Raw genomic sequence first — 21,407 nt, 5'->3', positions numbered from 1 at the left:
CTGACTGCCAGACATAACAGGCTCAAAAGGTGGGCAGGGAATAATGCCGAAAAGGAGGACAGGTGTGAGGCAACAACAGGCAGATAAACAGAATAGCTGGCAGACCTGCAGGTTGACTGAGGTGAATGGAACATCCATGCAGCATGAAATGTTGATTTGGTGCTGGGCTTTATAAGGCGGACTGAAAATAAGGGACAAAAGGACGGCTAATGGTGGAATACATCACAGAGTTACCTGTACCAATCTAATCCAAAAGCGTTACACTCAACGTTAAATAATTTCTTTAAATGCAAAAAATATATACTCAGGAAACAAAAATTATTTCAGAAACAAAATATTTCACAGAACTGAAAAACATTTCAGCAAATAACAACAAATATTTAAAGAAACATCTTCAGGGCCACTAAATATTAGCATACGTTTGATTCTGAGAGCTAAGCTTTACTGTAGATCCATAGAAGACAGTTGCAATTCAAGGTGACTTTGCCAACCCCCAAAAAAGACTGCAGCACATAGACATTTTAAAAATCACAACATTTGCTTTTATGATTGAATTTTCAACCTGGTATAAATAGCTGTTAGTCCGTTCGTAATTTGTACGTGTTTTTTTTCATCTTTGCTTATTTGTTCGTGTTTGTTCGTGTTTGTTGGCTTATTTGTATTCGTTCGTGTCTCTTCATGTTTTTTTCGTTTTTGTTTGTTCATGTACGTTTGTTCGTTTCTCTTCATTAGTTTGTTCGTTCTTCTTTGTCCATTTGTTCGTGTTTGTTAGTTGGTTCATGTTTGTTCATTAATTTGCATTCTTCAATCTGTTTGTTCGTTGTTTTTTTTGTTTTTGTTCGTTAATACACGTTTGTTTGTTCGCTTTTGTTTGTTTATGTACGTTTGTTCGTTTGTGTTCATTAGTTTGTTTGTGTTTGTTAGTTGGTTCATGTTTGTTTGTTTATTTGGGTTCTTCAATCTGTTTGTTAGTTGTTTTTTGTTTGTTTTTGTTTGTTCATACACGTTTGTTTGTGTTCATTAGTTTGTTCATGTACATTCGTTTGTTCGTGTTCATTACTTTGTTCTTTTTGGCCGTTTGTTCGTGTTTGTTTATTTGGGTTTGTTGTTTTTTGTTGTTTTTGTTTGTTCATACATGTTTGTTTGTTTGTGTTCATTAGCTTGTTCATTCGATTTTGTTTGTTTATTCGTGTCTGTTTCTTTGTTGGTGTTCGTGCCTATTTGTTCGTGTTTTTACGTGTTTGTTCGTTTGTTTGTGTTCGTTGTCCTTTTTTGTTTTTGTTTGTTCATGTTTTGTTTGTTTATCTGGGTTCTTCAATGTCTGATTGTTAGTTGTTGTTTTTTTTGTTTGTATCTTCATACCAAGGGAGAGGTTCCGGTGGCTGGTGGTGACCAAGCGGCAACCTCCGGTCTAAAAATATGAGTCAATGCGGAAGTGTTAAAAGCTGCAGTTCAGCGAGGATCCACTTGAGGCTGGCTCCAGAAGTACCGGAAGTCACATACACCTGAATGGGAAAAAGACGATCTTTGCAGCATTAATAAACATGTTTATAGCCTGGTACAAAAGATGAGTGTAGTCTGAATAGCTAATTTCTCGATGTCCTCTCACTGTGAGGGGGGTGAATTTTTTTCTAATTCGGCAATTTCCAAGATATTGAGATTACCAGTCTTCCAATGAGAGGCACAGCTGCCTGTGGGAACACTGCAGCTGTTGGCTAGGAGGCTCAAAGCCCGCCTCTTTACGTCACACTGGCTTGACAGAAGCAATGTGGCTGCCGCAGCCGATTGGTCTCAAAACAGCTCTTCAGAAACAGATGGGTGACGTCACGTATACTACGTCCATATTTTTTACAGTCTATGGTGGTGAGGCTTTTCAGCAGTGTGACTTCCCCCTGGTGGCTGGCTGCAGTATAGGTAAAAAAAAAATCTGTCTCCCCCATTCATTTGAATGGAGGAGCAGTGCTAAGCTAAGCTGAGCTAACCTGCTTTCAACATTTAAATGTTTAGCAAGCAACAAGACAGAGCTCACAGCATGAGAACAAGCCTCTCCGCCGCTTCCCCTCCAGTCTCTCAGCAGCACTCTAAACCTACCTCTCTAATCAGAACTAATGGTTCAAAGTCTTTCGTCCTGAGACGTGTGACGATATTAGAATATATTCATCCTAACTCATTCCACTCTTACTTCTTACCAACACAGACACAGCTGCAGGCCTCCAGTGAAAATAATATGCAGATACTTCTAAGGTCTCTTTAAGAGGTGGCACCGGTCCTCTTAGATAGTGGATTCCTTGAAGTTCAAGTAGCAACTTGTTGTTGTTGTATCAAAGAACTTGAACTTTGTTTCAAAGTTCAGAGAAAGTGGAAGTCTCCCTAAAAGCAAGGGTATTAATACTTCAAGATTCTGAGGGGTTGAATGTTTTTGATCCATCAAAGTCACAACTGTCTTTAAATTTTGTTCATTAACTGCTTTTCAGTTGCGGTATAGAAATTTTCTCATGTGCCAAGGTATGACTTTTTGTATTTTAGGGTATATTTGAATGTTCATGTGCACAGCGTGGGTTTCTGAATGTGTATATTCCTTTTTCAACTTCAAGGTTTGACAGCTTTCAGCTTTTGGTTGAAAATAAACACACAAATTAGCAGTCTGAACTCAGGGACACAGCTAAATGCAAGAACACAACCTGGAGCGGGAGCACGAGGGTGAAACAAGGACAGAGGAGCCGAGCGAGATGAGGGACTGAATTGGGCGAATGGAGACAGAAAATGCAGGGAATGAAAATGTGCTGCCAAATGCACGGAGAGCAAATGAAGTCAAAACAAATGGCTCAGAGAGACGGGAGAGTCGACGCCGAAACAAATACGAATGAGTTTCTTTAGGAGAGCTGAAAAGCAGCGAAAGAGGAAAGAGAAGAGCTGAACGTGATGAAGTTTCTGGTACCTTTACAAGTCTTCTAGCTAAAAAAACAAGTTCCTTATCCAGAACCTTCCAGGACCAATCACTGCATACATTAACACCGGCTGTCCCCCGTGGGTATTGAACCAATTTGTCCTTGCAGGGATTGTGTGAAAATCCATCCTTTGCAAAAGCTTACATCAACAGGATGAGAATCTTTTAAGAAATACTTCTAAAAACAGCGCCGCTTCCTTCCTTTTAAGCGTCTTCGGGGGGGCCTTGAAGATGCACTCCGTAGCTCAAAGACACTAACAGGAACTCCAAGGCAACTCGTGTTTTGTGGGAGACTTCTTCTGCATGAATAACAAGTTGAAAAATAACATTTCTTGGCAGACACTCCAAACAAAACCGGGAAAGACTGGGCAGACAAAGTGGAGAAAAAAAAAGGCTTTTATGGATGAATTAACTCTTGGGCACTGATCTGAAACATGTTCCTGTGAGGGCGCTTTGCGGCCAACAGTTATTAATATCCCCGCTTTGACAATATGCAGAAGGAAATTGCTGAAATTAGGTATTTTATTCTAATTTTCTGCCCTGGTAACAGTTTTAAAATACATATATTTCAAATTTGCAGTTGAAGGTTTTGTAACTCATCATTTTGGCAAAAATTTCACCAGATCCATGTCCGATCTGTCACGGCACTGGATCTGATAGGTTTCTATCCTACGCTGTGTTAACTTCCACTGGATCTGCTCCTTTGCGTTCCGGCTCAGTCTCTGATCCGGCAGGTTGGAGCCCTCTGGATCAGATATGCAAGACTTCTATTTTAACCGGATGCCGGAGCACGACGCATCAATCTCAACAGAGCAGATGGAGCAGGACAGGAAGTCAGGTTTCATCAAAACAAAATGAAAACATCCGGTTAATTTTCAGAATAAAACACTCTGTGTTATCACCAGATCGTATTTCACTTAACTACAACAACAAACCGTCATGATGAGCGGAGCCAGGCCTGGAGTCAACAGGTCAGAGGTTTTCAGAGGACCAGAAGACAACATGGATGAGAAGAGGAGGAGGAGGAGAATTCTTGAAAACCTCGGTCACATGACTCCAGCTGTCCGGCGGTCCGGCTACTGACCGCAGCGGATTGGAGACGGACCGGACACTGATCTGGTGGAAGTCCCGTGTTAGCATGAATAATTGATTTCTGAAATAGCTACAGCATTTCAATCTAAAACTACATAAAGGATCCTGTTAGAACTATCCCTTTAACACCGATCCTGATGGGACGTTTCATGACTAATGAAATATTCACACCCTCCTCTGAGGGTCAATCAACCTCCAGACTCTTGCGAACTTGGCAGTTTCAATTTGGGAAACAACAGATAAGCATCAAGTTTTCCTCCTTTTCACATCGCCTTCTTCACGGTCTGATTCACCTTCCTATCAGGGGGACTGACAGAGGGGAGGAGAAGGTGGGAGGGTATGATGGAGAGAGTGCAGAAAAAAGGAGACTGGAGATATTAGCCGGAGACAAAAGAGGGAGGAGAAGGAGGGCTAAGAAGGGGAGGCAAGGTGAAAAGAGACAGAGATCACAGAGGGAGCAAGATGTTGTCTTCTCGGCATGAATACTAATCTGTGTTCTCTTTGTAAAACATGTTTTCTCTCTGTTTTACTCTTCTTCATCCTCCCCTTTTTCTCTTCTCATTCATTAATTCCATGTACTAATGGCTCTCTCACTGTCTTTGGTTTCCTTCATTATCAGGCTCCTTGATTTGACTTGTGGCACTCTGACAGATGCTACTGATTCAGATTCACTCTCCTCCACAGAGCCAGAGCTCCACTGTACAATAAGCTTCCAAACCCATACTGCTGAGGTGGTACTGAAGCCCAGGTCAGGCTATCATGTTGAGTAAAACAACTTGGTGGTAGTTTTGGCGCAGTGGGCAGGTGAAAAATTCTCATCTCCATAGAGCTTGTCAGTGGATGAAAGCTGGTAGTCCGCTATGTTGAATTTGGTCTTGATAAAACCCATTGCACAAAAACCAGCAGATGACATGGCACAGTCCAATATTCAACTTTTTCACAATATTCTAAATTGCGGAAATGCACCTGTGCAATATCAACAGTGCAATATGCATACTGTAAAAATGTATGTATATACCAAGCCTTACCAACTGTGTAAAGTGCTTTTGCAATGTACAATGCACATCATGTACCATAAACATTATCTACTGTTCAATATACAATACCAGGCACTCTACATAATCTATTGTGCATTATCTATAGTGCATTATACTTTATCTACAGTGCATTATACATTATCTATGGTGCATTATACATTATCTATGGTGCATTATACATTATCTATGGTGCATTATACATTATCTACGGTGCATTATACATTATCTATGGTGCATTATACATTATCTACTGTGCATTATCTACAGTGCATTATACATTATCTACGGTGCATTATACATTATCTACGGTGCATTATACATTATATATGGTGCATTATACATTATCTACGGTGCATTATACATTATCTATGGTGCATTATACATTATCTATGGTGCATTATACATTACCTACAGTGCATTATACATTATTTACCATGCAATAGACATTATCTACGGTGCATTATACATTATCTATGGTGCATTATACATTATCTACTGTGCATTGGTCATTATCTACGGTGCATTATACATTATCTACGGTGCATTATACATTATCTACGATACATTATACATTATCTACTGTGCATTGGTCATTATCTACGGTGCATTATACATTATCTACGATACATTATACATTATCTACAGTGCATTATCCATTATCTATGGTGCATTATACATTATCTACGGTGCATTATACATTATCTACGATACATTATACATTATCTACTGTGCATTGGTCATTATCTACGGTGCATTATACATTATCTACGATACATTATACATTATCTACAGTGCATTATCCATTATCTATGGTGCATTATACATTATCTACTGTGCATTATCTACATTGCATTATACCTTATCTACGATGCATTAAACATTAACTACTGTGCATTATACATTATCTACCATGCAATAGACATTATCTACAGTTCATTATACATTATCTACTATGCATTATCTACAGTGCATTATACATTATCTATGGTGCAATATACATTATCTATGGTGCATTTTACATTATCTACAGTGCATTATACATTATCTACAGTGCATTACACATTATCTACTCTGCATCATCCTCCATGCATTAAACATTATCTACCATGAATTATACATTATCTACTGTGCATTATCTACAGTGAATTATACATTATCTATGGTGCAATATACATTATCTATGGTGCATTTTACATTATCCACTGTGCATTATCTACAGTACATTATACATTATCTACGGTGCATTATGCATTATCTACCATGCATTATGCATTATCTACTGTGCATTATCTACAGTGCATTATGCATTATCTACCTTGCATTATACATTTTGTACCATGCATTACACATGATCTACTCTGCATTATCTACCATGCATTAAACATTATCTACCATGCATTACACATCATCTACGGTGCATTGTACATTATCTATGGTGCAATATACACTATCTACCATGACATAAACATTATCTACTGTGCAATATAAAATATCTATTGTGCATTATACTTTATCTAACGCACATTATACATTATCTACCCTGTAATATAAATTATCTACCCTTCATTATATGTTATCTTTTGCCTAATATGCATTATACAGCACCTACCTTGCAGCATACATGTTCTATTGTATACTTTGCAATACACATAATTGTGCCTGTACCTTTAAATGAGCAATGTGACAGTGGATGCCTGGATGTTGTCTCTCTTAGACGTCAAGTATTTAATTTTATAATGAATTTATTGTATTCAGTGAAAGGACAACAAAAGCTCTTTTCTATTCTATTCCCCTATCTCACTCACCTTTATCTCATGCTCTCTCCTCTCTTTTTCTATTGATGCTACTTCCTTCCTCCTGTTTTCCTCCTCTCTCCCCTCCTCCCCGTCTCGCCTTTGAGTCATTCTGTATAATTGCTCTGCGGCGCTCCCCTTTGCTGGGTGCTTATCGAGCTCTGGCTGCTATCTTCACACACAGCGTGGCCTAACAACACCTTAAAAGTGTTTGCAACTGAACACGGAGACACGCTTGAACACCCACTCACACTTGTGTCAAGGTAAGCGGGGTATCTCAAACACAGCAGGACCAATCACACGCGGAGAGCGACTTGTGGTGCACCAATCAATAGCCCCCCCACAGGTGTGTGGGACTCCCGGGTTGCACTCCTGTTTTTTCCCCGCTTATTCACCCAGCCGTGTATCGACCACTGAGGATGAATGAGTTGCCACTGATTCGTCCGCTCTCTCGTCTCATCTATTTCTTTTTTTGTGGTCTCTCACCTTCCTGCCGTCTACCCACCATTCTTACTTCCTCTGTTGCTCTTTTGTCCCTTACACCCACCCCATTAAAGTTGTATTTATCCACACACTTAAAGCCATGCAGAGTCCGCTGAGAAGCCAGCAGGAACTTCAAAGATTGGATTAAATCTCACGGTGCAAAGCCAAAAAAAACAAACTGAGGAACATTTCTAAAAGTGCAAAATACACCACCAAGTTTTAGCTTCTGGACTCTTGCTGACCATTTTACAAATCAACATTTCAAAATCCAATTTAATCTTTCGGAATTTGGCAGCTTTTTGTGCTCCATAATCAGTCACCACATATTAATATTCTGACTTCGTAGATGAGATTTCAGAGGATATGTTGTTCTCTGAGAGTCTGAAACCAACAGGCCCCAACAGAAACTAACAGAGGTTTGGTTCCGTGGACATTACAGTGTCACCTTTCTATGTCATCAGTAATGTTGTCTCAATGGTTCCTTTGAGTTTAGGTGTAAGAAGTTAGAGAAACAATACATACTGCAAATCTAAAAGACGAATGGTACATGCCTATGAAAGCTGCAAACCTAACGTTCAAAATAGAGCTCCAAACTACCAAATGAGACCTATTAAATGCCAGATTCTAAAAAATGTAATACCTTAGTAAAGCACAAGTTTTTTTTTTTAAGTTATATTTTTGGCCTTGTTCCTTTACTTGAGAGGACAGCTGAAGAGAGACAGGAAATGTTGGGAGTAGTGAGAGGGGGAAGACATGCAGGAAATGGTCGACCGGCCAGGAATCGAATTGGCGACCCCTGCAACGAGGACTGTAGCCTCTGTATGTGGGGCGGTTAGACCGCTAGGCTACCAGCACCAGTTTTGCAGTGATCAACTAACCATGATACTAAACTAACGACTAAATCTGGATTGTAAAACAATCGCACCACTCAGAACATACTGAAATAATCAAAGAGTCAGTCGTAAAAAAAATAGAGAACAAAGTGAACAACAGGATTTGTTTGCCAAATTTGACAAAAAGGTCCAATCCATTTTAGCTAACTGTTTCGCTTAATCTACCCATAGACTACACATAACTTGGACAGAGTCTCAGTGAAGTCACCCATTGGTTTCCAAAACTGAGCCCTGAAGTCCAACAATAGCAGGCGCCATATTGGAAATGCCGACACAACCAAAATTCATGCTTATAGGCAGAATTGAGGCAGACCTGACAGCTACATTGTGCCGCCTGCCAGTCAAGTCAGCCACACTCTGATTACGCCTAATTATACAAAACTTGCAGCATTAGCATCTTCAAAATGAGTGCGTTGCAGGTGAAGTTCAACCCCGACTGTTTCTTTGTACCAGGCTGTCATCATGTTTTATTCTGAAGTAAAAATATGAATTTTAACATGGTTGTTAATAGGTGTTCAGTACTTTTGGAGCCAACCTCAAGTGGACACTTGTGGAACTGCAGTATTTTTGTTTTTTGAAGTTGTGTTTTTTGGGCATTTTTCCCTTTATTGAATAGGACAGCTGGAGAAAGACAGGAAATGTGGATAGTAGAGAGTGTAGGAACACATGAAACAAATGGTAGAGGCCGTGAGTCGAGCCAGCGACAACTGCGACAAGGATTATAGCCTCTGTATGTGGGGTGCGCTTAAACCGCTAGGCCAACAGTGCCAGGAACTGCAGTTTTTTTTAGCATTTCTGTATTGGCTTGGTGCTGCACAGTGGTGCAGTGGGTAGCGCTGTTGCCTCGCCCATGTCAGGCAGGTGCCTCTCTGTGTGGAGTTTGCATGTTCTCCCTGTGCATGCATGGGTTCCCTCCGGGTACTCCGGCTTCCTCCCACGGTCAAAAAACATGCTTCCCAGGTTAATTGGTGACACTGAATTGCCCTTAGGTGTGAGTGTGTGCGTGAATGGTTGCCTGTCTTTCAATGTTAGCCCTGTGATAGGTAGGCGACCTGTGCTGGGTGTACCTTGCCTTCCGCCCGAAGTCAGCTGGGATAGGCTCCATTCCCCCGCGACCCTGAACTGGATAAGCGGTCATGATAATGGATGGATGGATGTATTGGCTTTTACCTTAGCATTACTTAGCATTGCCAATTTATAAAATAGAAACTAGGATTCTATGAGATAACCAACAAATTGTGAGCTTGATTTTGAGCTAACCGTGGCTGAGTTGGCTCAAAACCTGGGGGTCACTGCAAGGTTTAAGGCAAGGACGTGACTTGGGCTAACCACCAAAAACAGTTCACCACTTCCTCTTTCCTCATCTTTTAGTCTGAGCCACAGTGTTACCCATAAACTGCATGAAAGTATCTTTCATCTGAGTTGTGCTTCCTCAGATTTTACTTTCAACTTATGAAACCTTTGCGTAGTTCCTGTACAAAAATATCATCTGTTTGATGGTTCAAAAATGTGTCTACCTCTGTGAAACTCCATCCACGGATGTTCCCACTCCTGCTTCGTTAGATCCGTTCTGATCTGTTGAATCTTCAACAGAGACGTTACATTCTTTCCTTTTTTCTAATCCACCAAAGTAAAACCGAACCTCTGAAGCATCAAAGTGTGCTATGAAAATCAATGACCACCACCACGCTGTGCTCCATTAAATCAGCATGAAACACCATTACAGTAAGAAAACTACAGTCAGAGCTTCACACCTCCAACTGTAAGTGTTGGATAACGCTGGAAGCAGCACTGGGCGCTCCACCCGCCCTGTTCATGGCTTCTTTTTTTTTTGCAGCACATCTCCAAAGTGCTGGGAAAGCATCAGAGAGCAGATTAGGTTCCTCGGAGACTCATCACCCCTGAGGTGGTCAGAAACAGGATGTTCACTTTACCCACTCATACAGAATATTCAGCAGAAATATCTTAATGCTGTTTACGCTCATTTTTATGGTTATTTTAATCTTGTCTTTAATGCAGCTGTTGTTTTAGTGTTGTTTTTACGGCATTTTAATGCCCTCGGCCTATTATGCAATTACGGTTTTGTTGGGTTTAATTGTCCTTCAGAGCAGAAGAATGCAGCACTTTACATTAAATGGACTCCAGCAATTATTCCTGCAACAACGTCTTTTAGTGACAGATACAGGGAACAATATAAACTTTTTTTTTTTTTTAATTCATTATCAGACCAACAACTCAAAATCTTCACAATTCCTAGAAAACACTGAGAGGCAAATAGAAAGCAAACAGGAAAAATATAATCCATGTTATAAGTTTGATGGACGTTGTTCCTAAGACTCAAGAGCAAGCGTGCCGGATACGGTGGCTGGTGGTGAAGCTTTCAGCAGAGTGTCTGCCCCCTGGTGGCTGGCTGCAGTATAGGACTTTTTTTAACATGAGTTTGCAACTTTTCTCCAACAAATTTGTTACCTACTTCTAAAGATATTACTTGTATTCCCCAAGTGAGCCGGATGCGACCCTGGTGGTGAAGCTTTCAGCAGAGTGTCTGCCCCCTGGTGGCTGGCTGCAGGATAGGTAAAAAAATCTGTCTGCAGTGAAACTTTTAAAAATAAATACACGTCGTACGAATGTTTCTCACATCCGTATGCTGTGGTGATATGTAATTAGTATTTGACTGTTTTGTGTTAAAGGCCTCTTTTTCCTGAAAAGTTTCTTTTTCATTAGTTATTAGAGTTTAAAAAACGGGGTTTTACTTCCTGTTTCCTTTGATTCACAGCCGCCGTGGAGTGAAACTTCAAACGACACACAGCGTCTTGTGACGTCACGCTGTAGGGCGGAGCTTGTTACAGTGGCTTCACAGGCTCTGGCTGCACAATGGTGGCGCCAAGGAGCAGGATTTTTTGGCTTCAGAACCGTACAACGGGAAGAGGCGGAGCAACGCTGTCCATTTTTATTTACAGTCTATGCTCTAGAGCCATTGGAATAAAGCTTAGACAGGATCATTTTTTGGAGTTACATTTTCTTTTAATTTGTTCAACATAAAGGAAAAAATGTTATTTTGGTAGTATACAAAAATTTTTTTTTTCTTTTTTTTTCAAAGATTTAATACTAGAGTATTCGTTGTTTTTTATGGTTCTCAGTTTCTCACTTACTCCTCAGTTTCTCCCTCCCCCCAGGTTAAGAGTCTGGGTGTCATCCTCAACAGCACACTATCATTTCAATCTCACATCAATAATGTCACTCAGTCCCCGTATTTCCATCTACGTAACATCAACCACCGTTCTCGTTCACACCCTGGTAACTTCACGCATTGATTATTTTAACTCCCTCCTCTTTGGTCTCCCTCTCAAAGCCATCCATGAACTCCGCTGATCGCATCATCACCAGATCCCCGTCCATTAATCACATCACTCCCGTCCTTCAGCAGCTTCACTGGTTGCAGGTCAAAACTCGCATCAATTTCAAGATTCTGACCCTCACCTTTAAATCCATCTATAACCTTGTTCCTCCATACCTCTCTTTCCATTTTTAAATCAGATCTCAAAACTGTCAAATTTACTGCACTGCATCTCATCCTGCTCATTTTATTTATTGATTACACCGCATCATGTCTTGTTGATTTTAACAGACTAGTTTTATATTGTTGTTTTCTAAACTCTGCCCTGTACGGTGACCTTGAGTGCTGTGAAAGGCGCCTTTAAATAAAATGCATTATTATTATTATTCTCATTGAGAAACTTGGCCTCAATAGCACTTAGGCAAAAAGGAGAATTACAACAAAAACTTTTACCTGAAAATGAAAATTTTCGTCTGTTTTACAAGATAAAAGAAAAACGTAAAAAATGGTAAAAATATCTACACATATCTATTCTGCAGATAATTTCTCTGACAATTAGTGGTTTTCCAAAACATAAGACATTCAAAAAATAAAATGGATTAAGGAATAAAATTGAACACCACATTTTTTCCTCACTGGCCTCCCAGGGCTACCGTACAAGTTAGAATCTATTTGAAACATCTTGTAATTCAAGTAGATAATTACTGCTAATAGACAAATGAATAATTAATGAATTATAATTTTCAAGATGTAGAACTCTTGTTCTTAAATTTAGTTGGCGAAGTCTTTCCTTTAAGCATGCTAATGCTAAATCCCATCTTTTTGGGAACAATCTGGGATTTAGCATCGTCATTAGTCGCACATTGATATTACTAGAAATACACAACAAATAAAACATTTTCATGGGTTTGAAGTGTTGGTATAATGACCTTATTTACTTTTTGATTACACTTGTTGAAAAGATTGAGTCTATTATTATCCAAACCGTCAAAATAAGGCTGCAGCAGCTAGCTAGCTTAGCTACATGAATGAATCTTGAGGGAACTGCTTTGTCTGATAATTCTGTTGGCCAACCAGATTTGTACCAGTACCTCTTTAGCACACTGATTACATCAAATATGTCTTGCTTAGAAAAGCCAAGCAAAACCTGAAGTGAAAAAATGTCAGGTGTTTTTTTTGGCAGAGAGCAGAGCGGTTAGCTTGACGGCAAAGTAGCGAAGGCTCAAAGAAAGTCACTGCTTCATGTTAAAAAAATAGACCCGCTAATAACCCCATGACAGCACAACTATTCATTTTACATTGTGACTACTATATGGATTAAATAAAAATATATTCATGCAAATGAATGTGTTTGACTTTCAGGCAGAGCAATGCTAGCTGCTTTCAGCCTTTCAGCTAAGCTAAATAGCTGCAAACTGTAGCTAATTCTAGTCCCTGTATTTACCTCTTCATCTATTCTTCCTCTTCTCTCTCCTCTTTCTTTCTCTTCCCTCTCAAAGTTTGAGCCCGGGTCAGTAGATCTCTCTGAGTGCTCTTTGAAGGACACAACCTAACTCATTGAGGGCAATAAAGAGCCTTTCATCGACTCACCAATGAATTGTTGGGCTAATTGTTTGTTTCATCCTCTCTCTTAATACGATAGTGATTTTTTTGCCCTCGTGGAAACAGCCGTTTTTAATTATACTGGCAGAAGAAGAATGAAAGACCCACCTGAGCCCAGTAGCGTACCTCCTCACCTGGCCACACACAGAAGCATAAATACACACACCCCTCGCCAATCCATACACACCTGCACAGAAAAGCACACAAACAGGAGCGCTCTGCTCCCCCCGTCCCCCGTCCCCCGTCCCTCTCTCACAGTCAACAATGGATCGATTTAATGAGGAGGGAAATCTCTCTTTACGGCAGTAAATCTTTGCTGTGTCCTGGGAGGATTTATCTTCAGGTCTTTGTGTTCGGGGTGTTAACAGCCACTTCCCCACATTGTTTTCCGATGGCTGAGTAGAAGGAGTTTGACTGATAGCTGTACAGCCGATGGAGGTGTACAGTCATGGCCAAAAGTTTTGAGAATGACACAAATATTACATTTTCACAAAGTCTGCTGCTTCAGGGTTTTTAGGTGTTTTTGTCAGATGTTTCTATGGTATAATGAAATACAATTAGAAGCATTTCATAAGTATCAAAAGCTTTTATTGAGAATTACACAGAATTCATGCAATAAGTCAATATTTGCAGTGTTGACCCTTCTTTTTCCAAGACCTCTGCAATTCTCCCTGGCATGCTGTGAATCAACTTCTGGACCAAATCCTGACTGATGGCAGTCCATTCTTGCATAATCAATGCTTGGAGTTTGTCAGAATTTGTGGGTTTTTGATTGTCCACCCACCTCTTGAGGATTGACCACAAGTTCTCAATGGGATTAAGATCTGGGGAGTTTCCTGACCAAGGGCCCAAAATCTTAATGTTTTGTTCCCCGAGCCATTTTGTTATGACTTTTGCTTTATGGCAAGGTGCTCCATGATGCTGGAAAAGGCATTCTTCATCACCAAACTGCCCTTGGATGGTTGGGAGAAGTTGCTCTCGGAGGACGTTCTGGTACCATTCTTTATTCATGGCTGTGTTTTTAGGCAAGATTGTGAGAGAGCCCACTCCCTTGACCGAAAAGCAACCCCACACATGAATAGTCTCAGGATGCTTCACTGTTGGCAAGAGACAGGACGGATGGTAGCGCTCACCTCGTCTTCTCCGAACAAGCCTTCCTCCAGATGCCCCAAACAATCAGAAAGGGGATTCATCAGAGAAAATGACTTTACCCCAGTCCTCAGCAGTCCAGTCCCTGTACCTTCTGCAGAATATCAGTCTGTCCCTGATGTTTTTACTGGAGAGAAGTGGCTTCTTTGCTGCCCTCCTTGACACCAGGCCTTCCTCCAAAAGTCTTCGCCTCACTGTGCGTGCAGATGCACTCACCAGCCTGCTGCCAATCCTGAGCAAGCTCTGCACTGGTGGTGGCCCGATCCCGCAGCTGTAACACCTTCAGGAGACGGTCCTGGCATTTGCTGGACTTTCTTGGGCGCCCTGGAGCCTGTTCGGCAACAATTGAACCTCTCTCCTTGAAGTTAGATAGACGGTTGACTGAGGTGCAATCTTACTCGCTGCTATAAACTTCCCTGTTAGGCCCTTTTTGTGCAATGCAATGATGGCTGCACGTGTTTCCTTGCAGGTAACCATGGCTAACAGATGAGGAACAATGGTGTCTTGCACCATCTTCCTTTTAAAGTGTCCAGTCACTCAATCATGACAGATTGATCGCCAGCCTTGTCCTCATCAACACCCACACCTGTGTTAATGTGTGTGACACCTGTGTGTCATTGAAATTCTGTTAGCTGGACCTTTTGTGGCAGGGCTGAAATGCAGTGGAAATGTGTTTTTGGTGGTAAAGTTCATTTTCAAGGCAAAGAGGGACTTTGCAATTAATTACAGTTGAGCTGATCACTCCTCATAACATTCTGGAGTATATGCAAATTGCCATTATAAAAACTGAAACAGCAGACTTTGTGAAAATTAATAGTTGTGTCATTCTCAAAACTTTTGGCCATGACTGTAGTGATCCTGACTCAGTGGGTTTTTTTTTTTATGATCTTAAGTATTAACTTAGGGGATTTTTTTTTGTTTTGGAAAACATTGCTGTTGAATTATTAAAGGCTATTTTTATACCACATTATATCTCCAGGCACCTCCATTGATTTTAGGATGGAGGGGATTATAACCGTGTCAGAAGATGACATAAAACCAAGTTAAACAAACATATTATGAGGATTCATACTTCAAAAAATAAATAAAAGTTATAAAAATATCAAAGTTATTTTACCAACGTGTTTGTATTTTAAGTTAGTAGCTGGCTTATAAGCAGGATACTGTATAGTTAGCAGGTAGTTATGGGAGTTATAGCTTTACATCGAGGTCTTGTCCACCCTGTCGGGATTCTATTTCCCATAACTATCTGTTCACTATACATTATCCTTACATAGAAACATCATCTCATCATTGTGTTTCTATCTGCCAATATATTTCCCTGAATCTTCTGCATTGTTCCTTTAAAAGCATCATCTGTATGCAGCCTCTGAACAACATATGCATCACCAGAACTGCAGCAGGTGCATTTTGTTTCTTCATTTGCCTGATATCATCACCAGGGTCATTACAATTACTTTGAGCAAGGTAGAAAAGCACCTGATGTATCTGTGCAATTCTTCTCCACCACAACAACACCTGCCCCGAGCTGGCCTTTTCTGCAGGAGACCGTGCCCCATGAGTGCAGATGTTTGTTCCAGCATCTGTCTCCTCAGCTGTGTATAGGTTAGGGAGTGAGTGGAGGACCTTGGTGCCTGAGGCTGATGGAGAGCTCCAGGGAGCTGAACAGGTTTGCAGTTTTAAAGCTGCACATCTCAGCTTAGCGCGCACGAGCTCTAATGCATCATTGCACGCCGTTATTATGAGGCCTTTTAAAACCTTTTAAACAATAAGGCCAGTTGCTTCAACTGCTATGAATTATTCAAAGTTAAAGCAGACCTTCGATATCAGGGAGAGGACGCTTTGCCAGGTGGAGTGTGTAAGAAGGGGACTGTTTGGGGTGTTTAAGGTGAAGCCGAGCGCAGGAACTCAATGCCAGAGGTAAACACAGACTGTAAACAGAAATGTAGACGGAGTGACATCCTCAACGAGGAAGTGAGCTACAGTTTGAAAGACTTGAGTTCGGAAGTTTGACATTCCTAATCCGTTTTTCTGTTTTGTTTTGTTTTGTTTTTTACATTAATTTAACTTTTTGGACAGAAATCACTCTGGCAAGCAAATTACATGTCAATGTAAAGACGCTATTCAACTCAAGTTCTTGTTGGGTGACGTGAATGGCGGGAATAGCGCCGCACCAATGGAGTGAGTTGTATACATGGATAGAAACATCATGCAAAGTCCCGATATGTTCAACATGCTACTAGCTTAATTTGCTTATTCTCAAGAGTTGACAAATCTGACCTACAGCAAATCATTCTTGATTGGCGATGGCCAAACAGCAAGGAGATGTGACCGGCAGAGGTTCATTCATCTGGAAAATGATGTGCGACTACCCTCAACTGTTCAGCACCACCGTTTTTTTTTTTGGGGGGGGGGGGTAATAGATATAATAATAACAAAATATTTGCATTGAGGGAAGTGAGTGAGGTCGAATTATCTAACAAGTTGAGTAAACCCTTGATTCCAGTTATCCCTTGCACCAGCAACTTAGCACTTTGCCAATTAGCATAGCCAGCCTTGCCTTTGTTGGAACTTGTGTGCACGCGATTAGACACGCAAGTTGAGCTAATAGTCCACATGAATTTGGGACTTTTTTAACACGAGTTTGCAACTTTTCTCCAACAAATTTGTTACCTACTTCTAAAAATATTACTTGTATTCCCCAAGCGAGCCGGATGCGATCCTGGTGGTGAAGCTTTCAGCAGTGTGTCTGCCCCCTGGTGGCTGGCTGCAGTATAGGTCAAAAAATCCGTCTCCCTATTCATTTGAATGGGGGAGCAGTCAAAATTTAAAAAATAAATAGACGTCGTACGAATGTTTCTCACATCCATATGCTGTGGTGATATGTAGTTAGTATTTGACTGTTTTGTGTCCAAGGCCTCTTTTTCCTGAAAAGTTTCTTTTTTGTTAGTTATTAGAGTTTAAAAAACGGGGTTTTACTTCCTGTTTCCTTTGATTCACAGCCGCCGTAGAGTGAAACTTCAAAGGACACACAGCGTCTTGTGATGTCACGCTGTAGGGCGGAGCTTATTACAGTGGCTTCACAGGCTCTGGCTGCACAATGGCTGCACCCAGGAGAGGGATTTTTTGGCTTCAGAACCGTTTCACAGGAAGAGGCGGAGCAACGCTGTCCATTTTTATTTACAGTCTATGGTATTCCCCTGCTCCTTTTTTTTAAACTACATAGTCCTGCCTACACCCTCTGATGATGTCATCATTTTTACTTAATATAACTCTTTAATACACAGGCACCCCAAGTTAACAACTTATTCAAACAAAGGTTGTTAAGTTGTTGTTTCAACAAGTTTTGTAGTTGTCCTTTTTTTCTGTCTTTGTCATTGTTGCTGTTGTCCTTGCAGTTTTTGTAGCTATCAAGGTTACTTTATTTGTACCCAGGTAGATTTGGTTTGCAGTGAGTCCGCCTCCTTTTTGCATCAACCAACAAACAGCATAGAACAAGACACGACAAACAAAGATCTCAGTACTAAAATGGAACTCCCAATAGGAGTAAGAAATGAGAATTTAATAAGAACAAAGTCAATTAAAACAAGTTAGAAAGTGCCATTTGTAAAAATAACATCAGTAGCTATGGTCATTATTATTTATCCTTTCAATTGAGCACTTTTTATTCTTTTGGGGGAAAAAATAAAGATATTAAATCGGAATAAAATGATGGCGACAGCCCAAAACAGGTAGTCAACAGAGTAATGGGAAACACCAATTTGGCTGTGACCATTTCTTATACACTGTGTATTCAGAGGCATGAAAAGGATCTGGATACACATCAAAACTACCTTGAAGACTTTCAGCTGCATGTGTAAACCTTCTTCTGCACAGGAAGATTCCCCGTGCCAACATGCTTTGTTTTGATTCTCCTTTCAAAAAGAAAAGAGTCCAATGTGTCCTCCCACTGGAGCGCCTGCTAAGACTCCACACAGCCATGCATGCTAATGACGGGATTGGAAATCCCTGATTTATGTGGTGTTGAACTGTTTGCTGTGAATCCAAGACGGAGCACTCATGGGTGAAGATACTTCAATCAGTGAGTCAAAAACCACCAACTGCCTTCGGCCAATTTTGAATAACAAGGAAGACAAGAATAACAAGGCACTCGCTAATCAACATCAGACTCCAAGACCCCCAAATCTGAGTCTGAATGAGTCATAATCTGCCTGGTAGCAGTTCTTTCTATCTCTTGTAATGTACCGTTGTGATGATCTGAATGAGTCCCCGACCCATTGAAAAGCAGACACAATCATTGTCAGCATGTGAATGAGAATTACCTTCATTAGTCAGAGTGGCGGTGGTTGTATACGCGGTGCGGTATCTCACATTTTCCAGCTGATAGTAATCTACAGTAAATTAGTTATGGGATGGCAGCAGAGCCTGTGTTCCTCCATTCAGCTGAGAGATGATTACAGTGTTTGTGATCAAAGTCGGAGTCAGTGTTGGAGAAAATGACTGACGCTGTGTGAGAAACACTTCTTCGTGATTATTTCAGCTTGACGACAGAAAATCCAAACAAAGGACACGGCGTATTAATTCACTGTTTTTTTTAAAGGGTGTTTCTCTCCTGAATGTCCAGTATGTTTGTCCAATTAAACACTAACATATGACTCATTATAGATAATAAAATAAGAGGTAACACTAATAACACTTATTAGAGATGTGCCAGACTTTTGCAGAAAAGTCACACCGCTCTTGTCGAGTGAATGGTGTTTCATCATAAGCCAGAGTCCTCAAAATGATTACCTGCAACATGTGCTTATCTTCAAAAATGACCATAAAGGGAGAGCGACTGGTTTACCTATTTAGAGTGCAATTAGAGGAAGTTTAAACTTTGTACCACAATATCATTTTCAACCTTCAGAAGGCTTGTTCAGTGTACTTTCCAACAAGGAGGTTCCTACCTTAATGCCCACGAGATGTGCCGCCTCTTGTTGTATGCAGGTCTTCATGTTCCAAGAACCTGTGGTGGCTCTTTATTCCCTGTAAAAAAGGGAAAAAGGGATTGAAAAAATGCCCCCCAAAAAAAGCCTTGCTAAAAACTGCAGTTCCTCAAATGTCCACTTGAGAAGAAACGCCAAGAAACCCAGATTAGGTCCCATGTTGAGATGCCCCATTTTTATGAGTAGTATGTGTCTGCAGACCTGGAAGCTTCCTCAAGTGTCCACTTGAGGCTGGCTACAAAAGCCAAGAAACCCAGATTAGGTCCCATGTTAAGATGCCCAGTTTTAAGAGTAGCTTGTGTCTGCAGACCTGGAAGCTTCCTCAAGTGTCCACTTGAGGCTGGCTACAAAAACCAAGAAACCCAGATTAGGTCCCATGTTAAGATGCCCAGTTTACAAGTAGCATGTGTCTGCAGACCTTGAAGCTTCCTCAAGTGTCCACTTGAGGCTGGCTACAAAAGCCAAGAAACCAGGATTCGGTCCCATGTTAAGATGCCCAGTTTTAAGAGTAGCTTGTGTCTGCAGACCTGGAAGCTTCCTAAAGTGTCCACTTGAGGCTGGCTACAAAAGCCAAGAAACCCAGATTCGGTCCCATGTTAAGATGCGCCAGTTTTAAGAGTAGCTTGTGTCTGCAGACCTGGAAGCTTCCTCAAGTGTCCACTTGAGGCTGGCTACAAAAGCCAAGAAACCCAGATTAGGTCCCATGTTAAGATGCCCAGTTTTAAGAGTAGCTTGTGTCTGCAGACCTGGAAGCTTCCTCAAGTGTCCACTTGAGGCTAGCTACAAAAACCAAGAAACCCAGATTCGGTCCCATGTTAAGATGCCCAGTTTTAAGAGTAGCTTGTGTCTGCAGACCTGGAAGCTTCCTCAAGTGTCCACTTGAGGCTGGCTACAAAAGCCAAGAAACCCAGATTCGGTCCCATGTTAAGATGCGCCAGTTTTAAGAGTAGCTTGTGTCTGCAGACCTGGAAGCTTCCTCAAGTGTCCAATTGAGGCTGGCTACAAAAACCAAGAAACCCAGATTCGGTCCCATGTTAAGATGTCCAGTTTTAAGAGTAGCTTGTGTCTGCAGACCTGGAAGCTGCCCATTCAGGAACACATTCTGGGGCCTCAATTCTAACACCATTATTTGCAACAGCACCCCCTAGTACACTAGATCCCAGAGGACTACACTCCAGCATCCAATGTATCATTTTAGTGTATTACCGTAACCCTTATTCTAAAGGCTAGTTTATACTTCTGCAACGCCCCAAAGCAGCAGTGGCTGATGGGAGTCGGGTTGCCTGTTTCAGTCCCCGCTACGTTCTCTGTTTGATTTTAATTTAGAGCTGAGACATGTTGCTGTTTATCATACAGCATTGATTACAGGGAAGAATAGAGAGTAGACGTTGGTGGAGATGAAATACACGGCCAATGTGCAGGGATCCAGGAAGTGTTGTTAAAGCAGGAAATACAATGCCGCCGAGTTGACCAATGACAGGGCTTGCAGTCCGCGTCAATTTGACGGGTAGTAAGGTGTGCGGCAGCTACATGCGTAGGCCTCTGTGTACGGACGGGAGCTACGCAGACCTACAACTTGGGCTACGCCGTCGATTTGACCAAGACATATAAATCAGGCTTAACTGTCGCAACAACACCAAGTCCCAGAATTGTGGTCCTGATACTGCAGCCTCTGGCTCTGCAGACTCGTTGTATATATACACTACCAGTCAAAAGTTTGGACACATCTTCTCATTCAATTTTTTTAATTTATTTAAATTATTTTCAACATTGTAGATTAATACTGAAGACATCAAAACTATGAAATAATCTGGTTTTGCCATAATCTGGATTACAACAGTAGTCAAATACAGCTATCCATTGTGTGCTAACCCTACCTCTGAACAACACAACTGATGGTCTCAAACACATTAAGAAGGCAAGTCATTCTACAAATGACCTCTTGACAAGGCTCATGTTAATTAGAAACCATTCCAGGAGACCACTTCATGAAGCAGACTGAGAGAATACCAAGAGTGTGCAAAGCTGTCATGAAGGAAAAAGGGGACTACTTTACAGAATCTAAAATATAAAACATATTCTGCTT

The 21,407-nt window shown here is 41.0% G+C and overlaps 1 long non-coding RNA gene across 3 annotated transcripts in view; it reads right to left on the bottom strand.

The window, feature by feature from the left end:
- Window positions 1-21,407, bottom strand: part of LOC117807026 — a 165,176-nt gene that overhangs the window by 118,547 nt on the left and 25,222 nt on the right. For all 3 annotated transcript variants that reach the window (XR_004629895.1, XR_004629894.1, XR_004629896.1), the window contains exon 2: window positions 19,283-19,361. This is a non-coding gene — a long non-coding RNA (uncharacterized LOC117807026). The remainder of the gene's footprint in view (window positions 1-19,282; window positions 19,362-21,407) is intronic.

This window comes from Notolabrus celidotus, chromosome 23, assembly GCF_009762535.1.
Source record: "Notolabrus celidotus isolate fNotCel1 chromosome 23, fNotCel1.pri, whole genome shotgun sequence".
NCBI lineage: Eukaryota > Metazoa > Chordata > Actinopteri > Labriformes > Labridae > Notolabrus > Notolabrus celidotus.
This window is presented reverse-complemented; position numbering and strand designations above follow the sequence as displayed.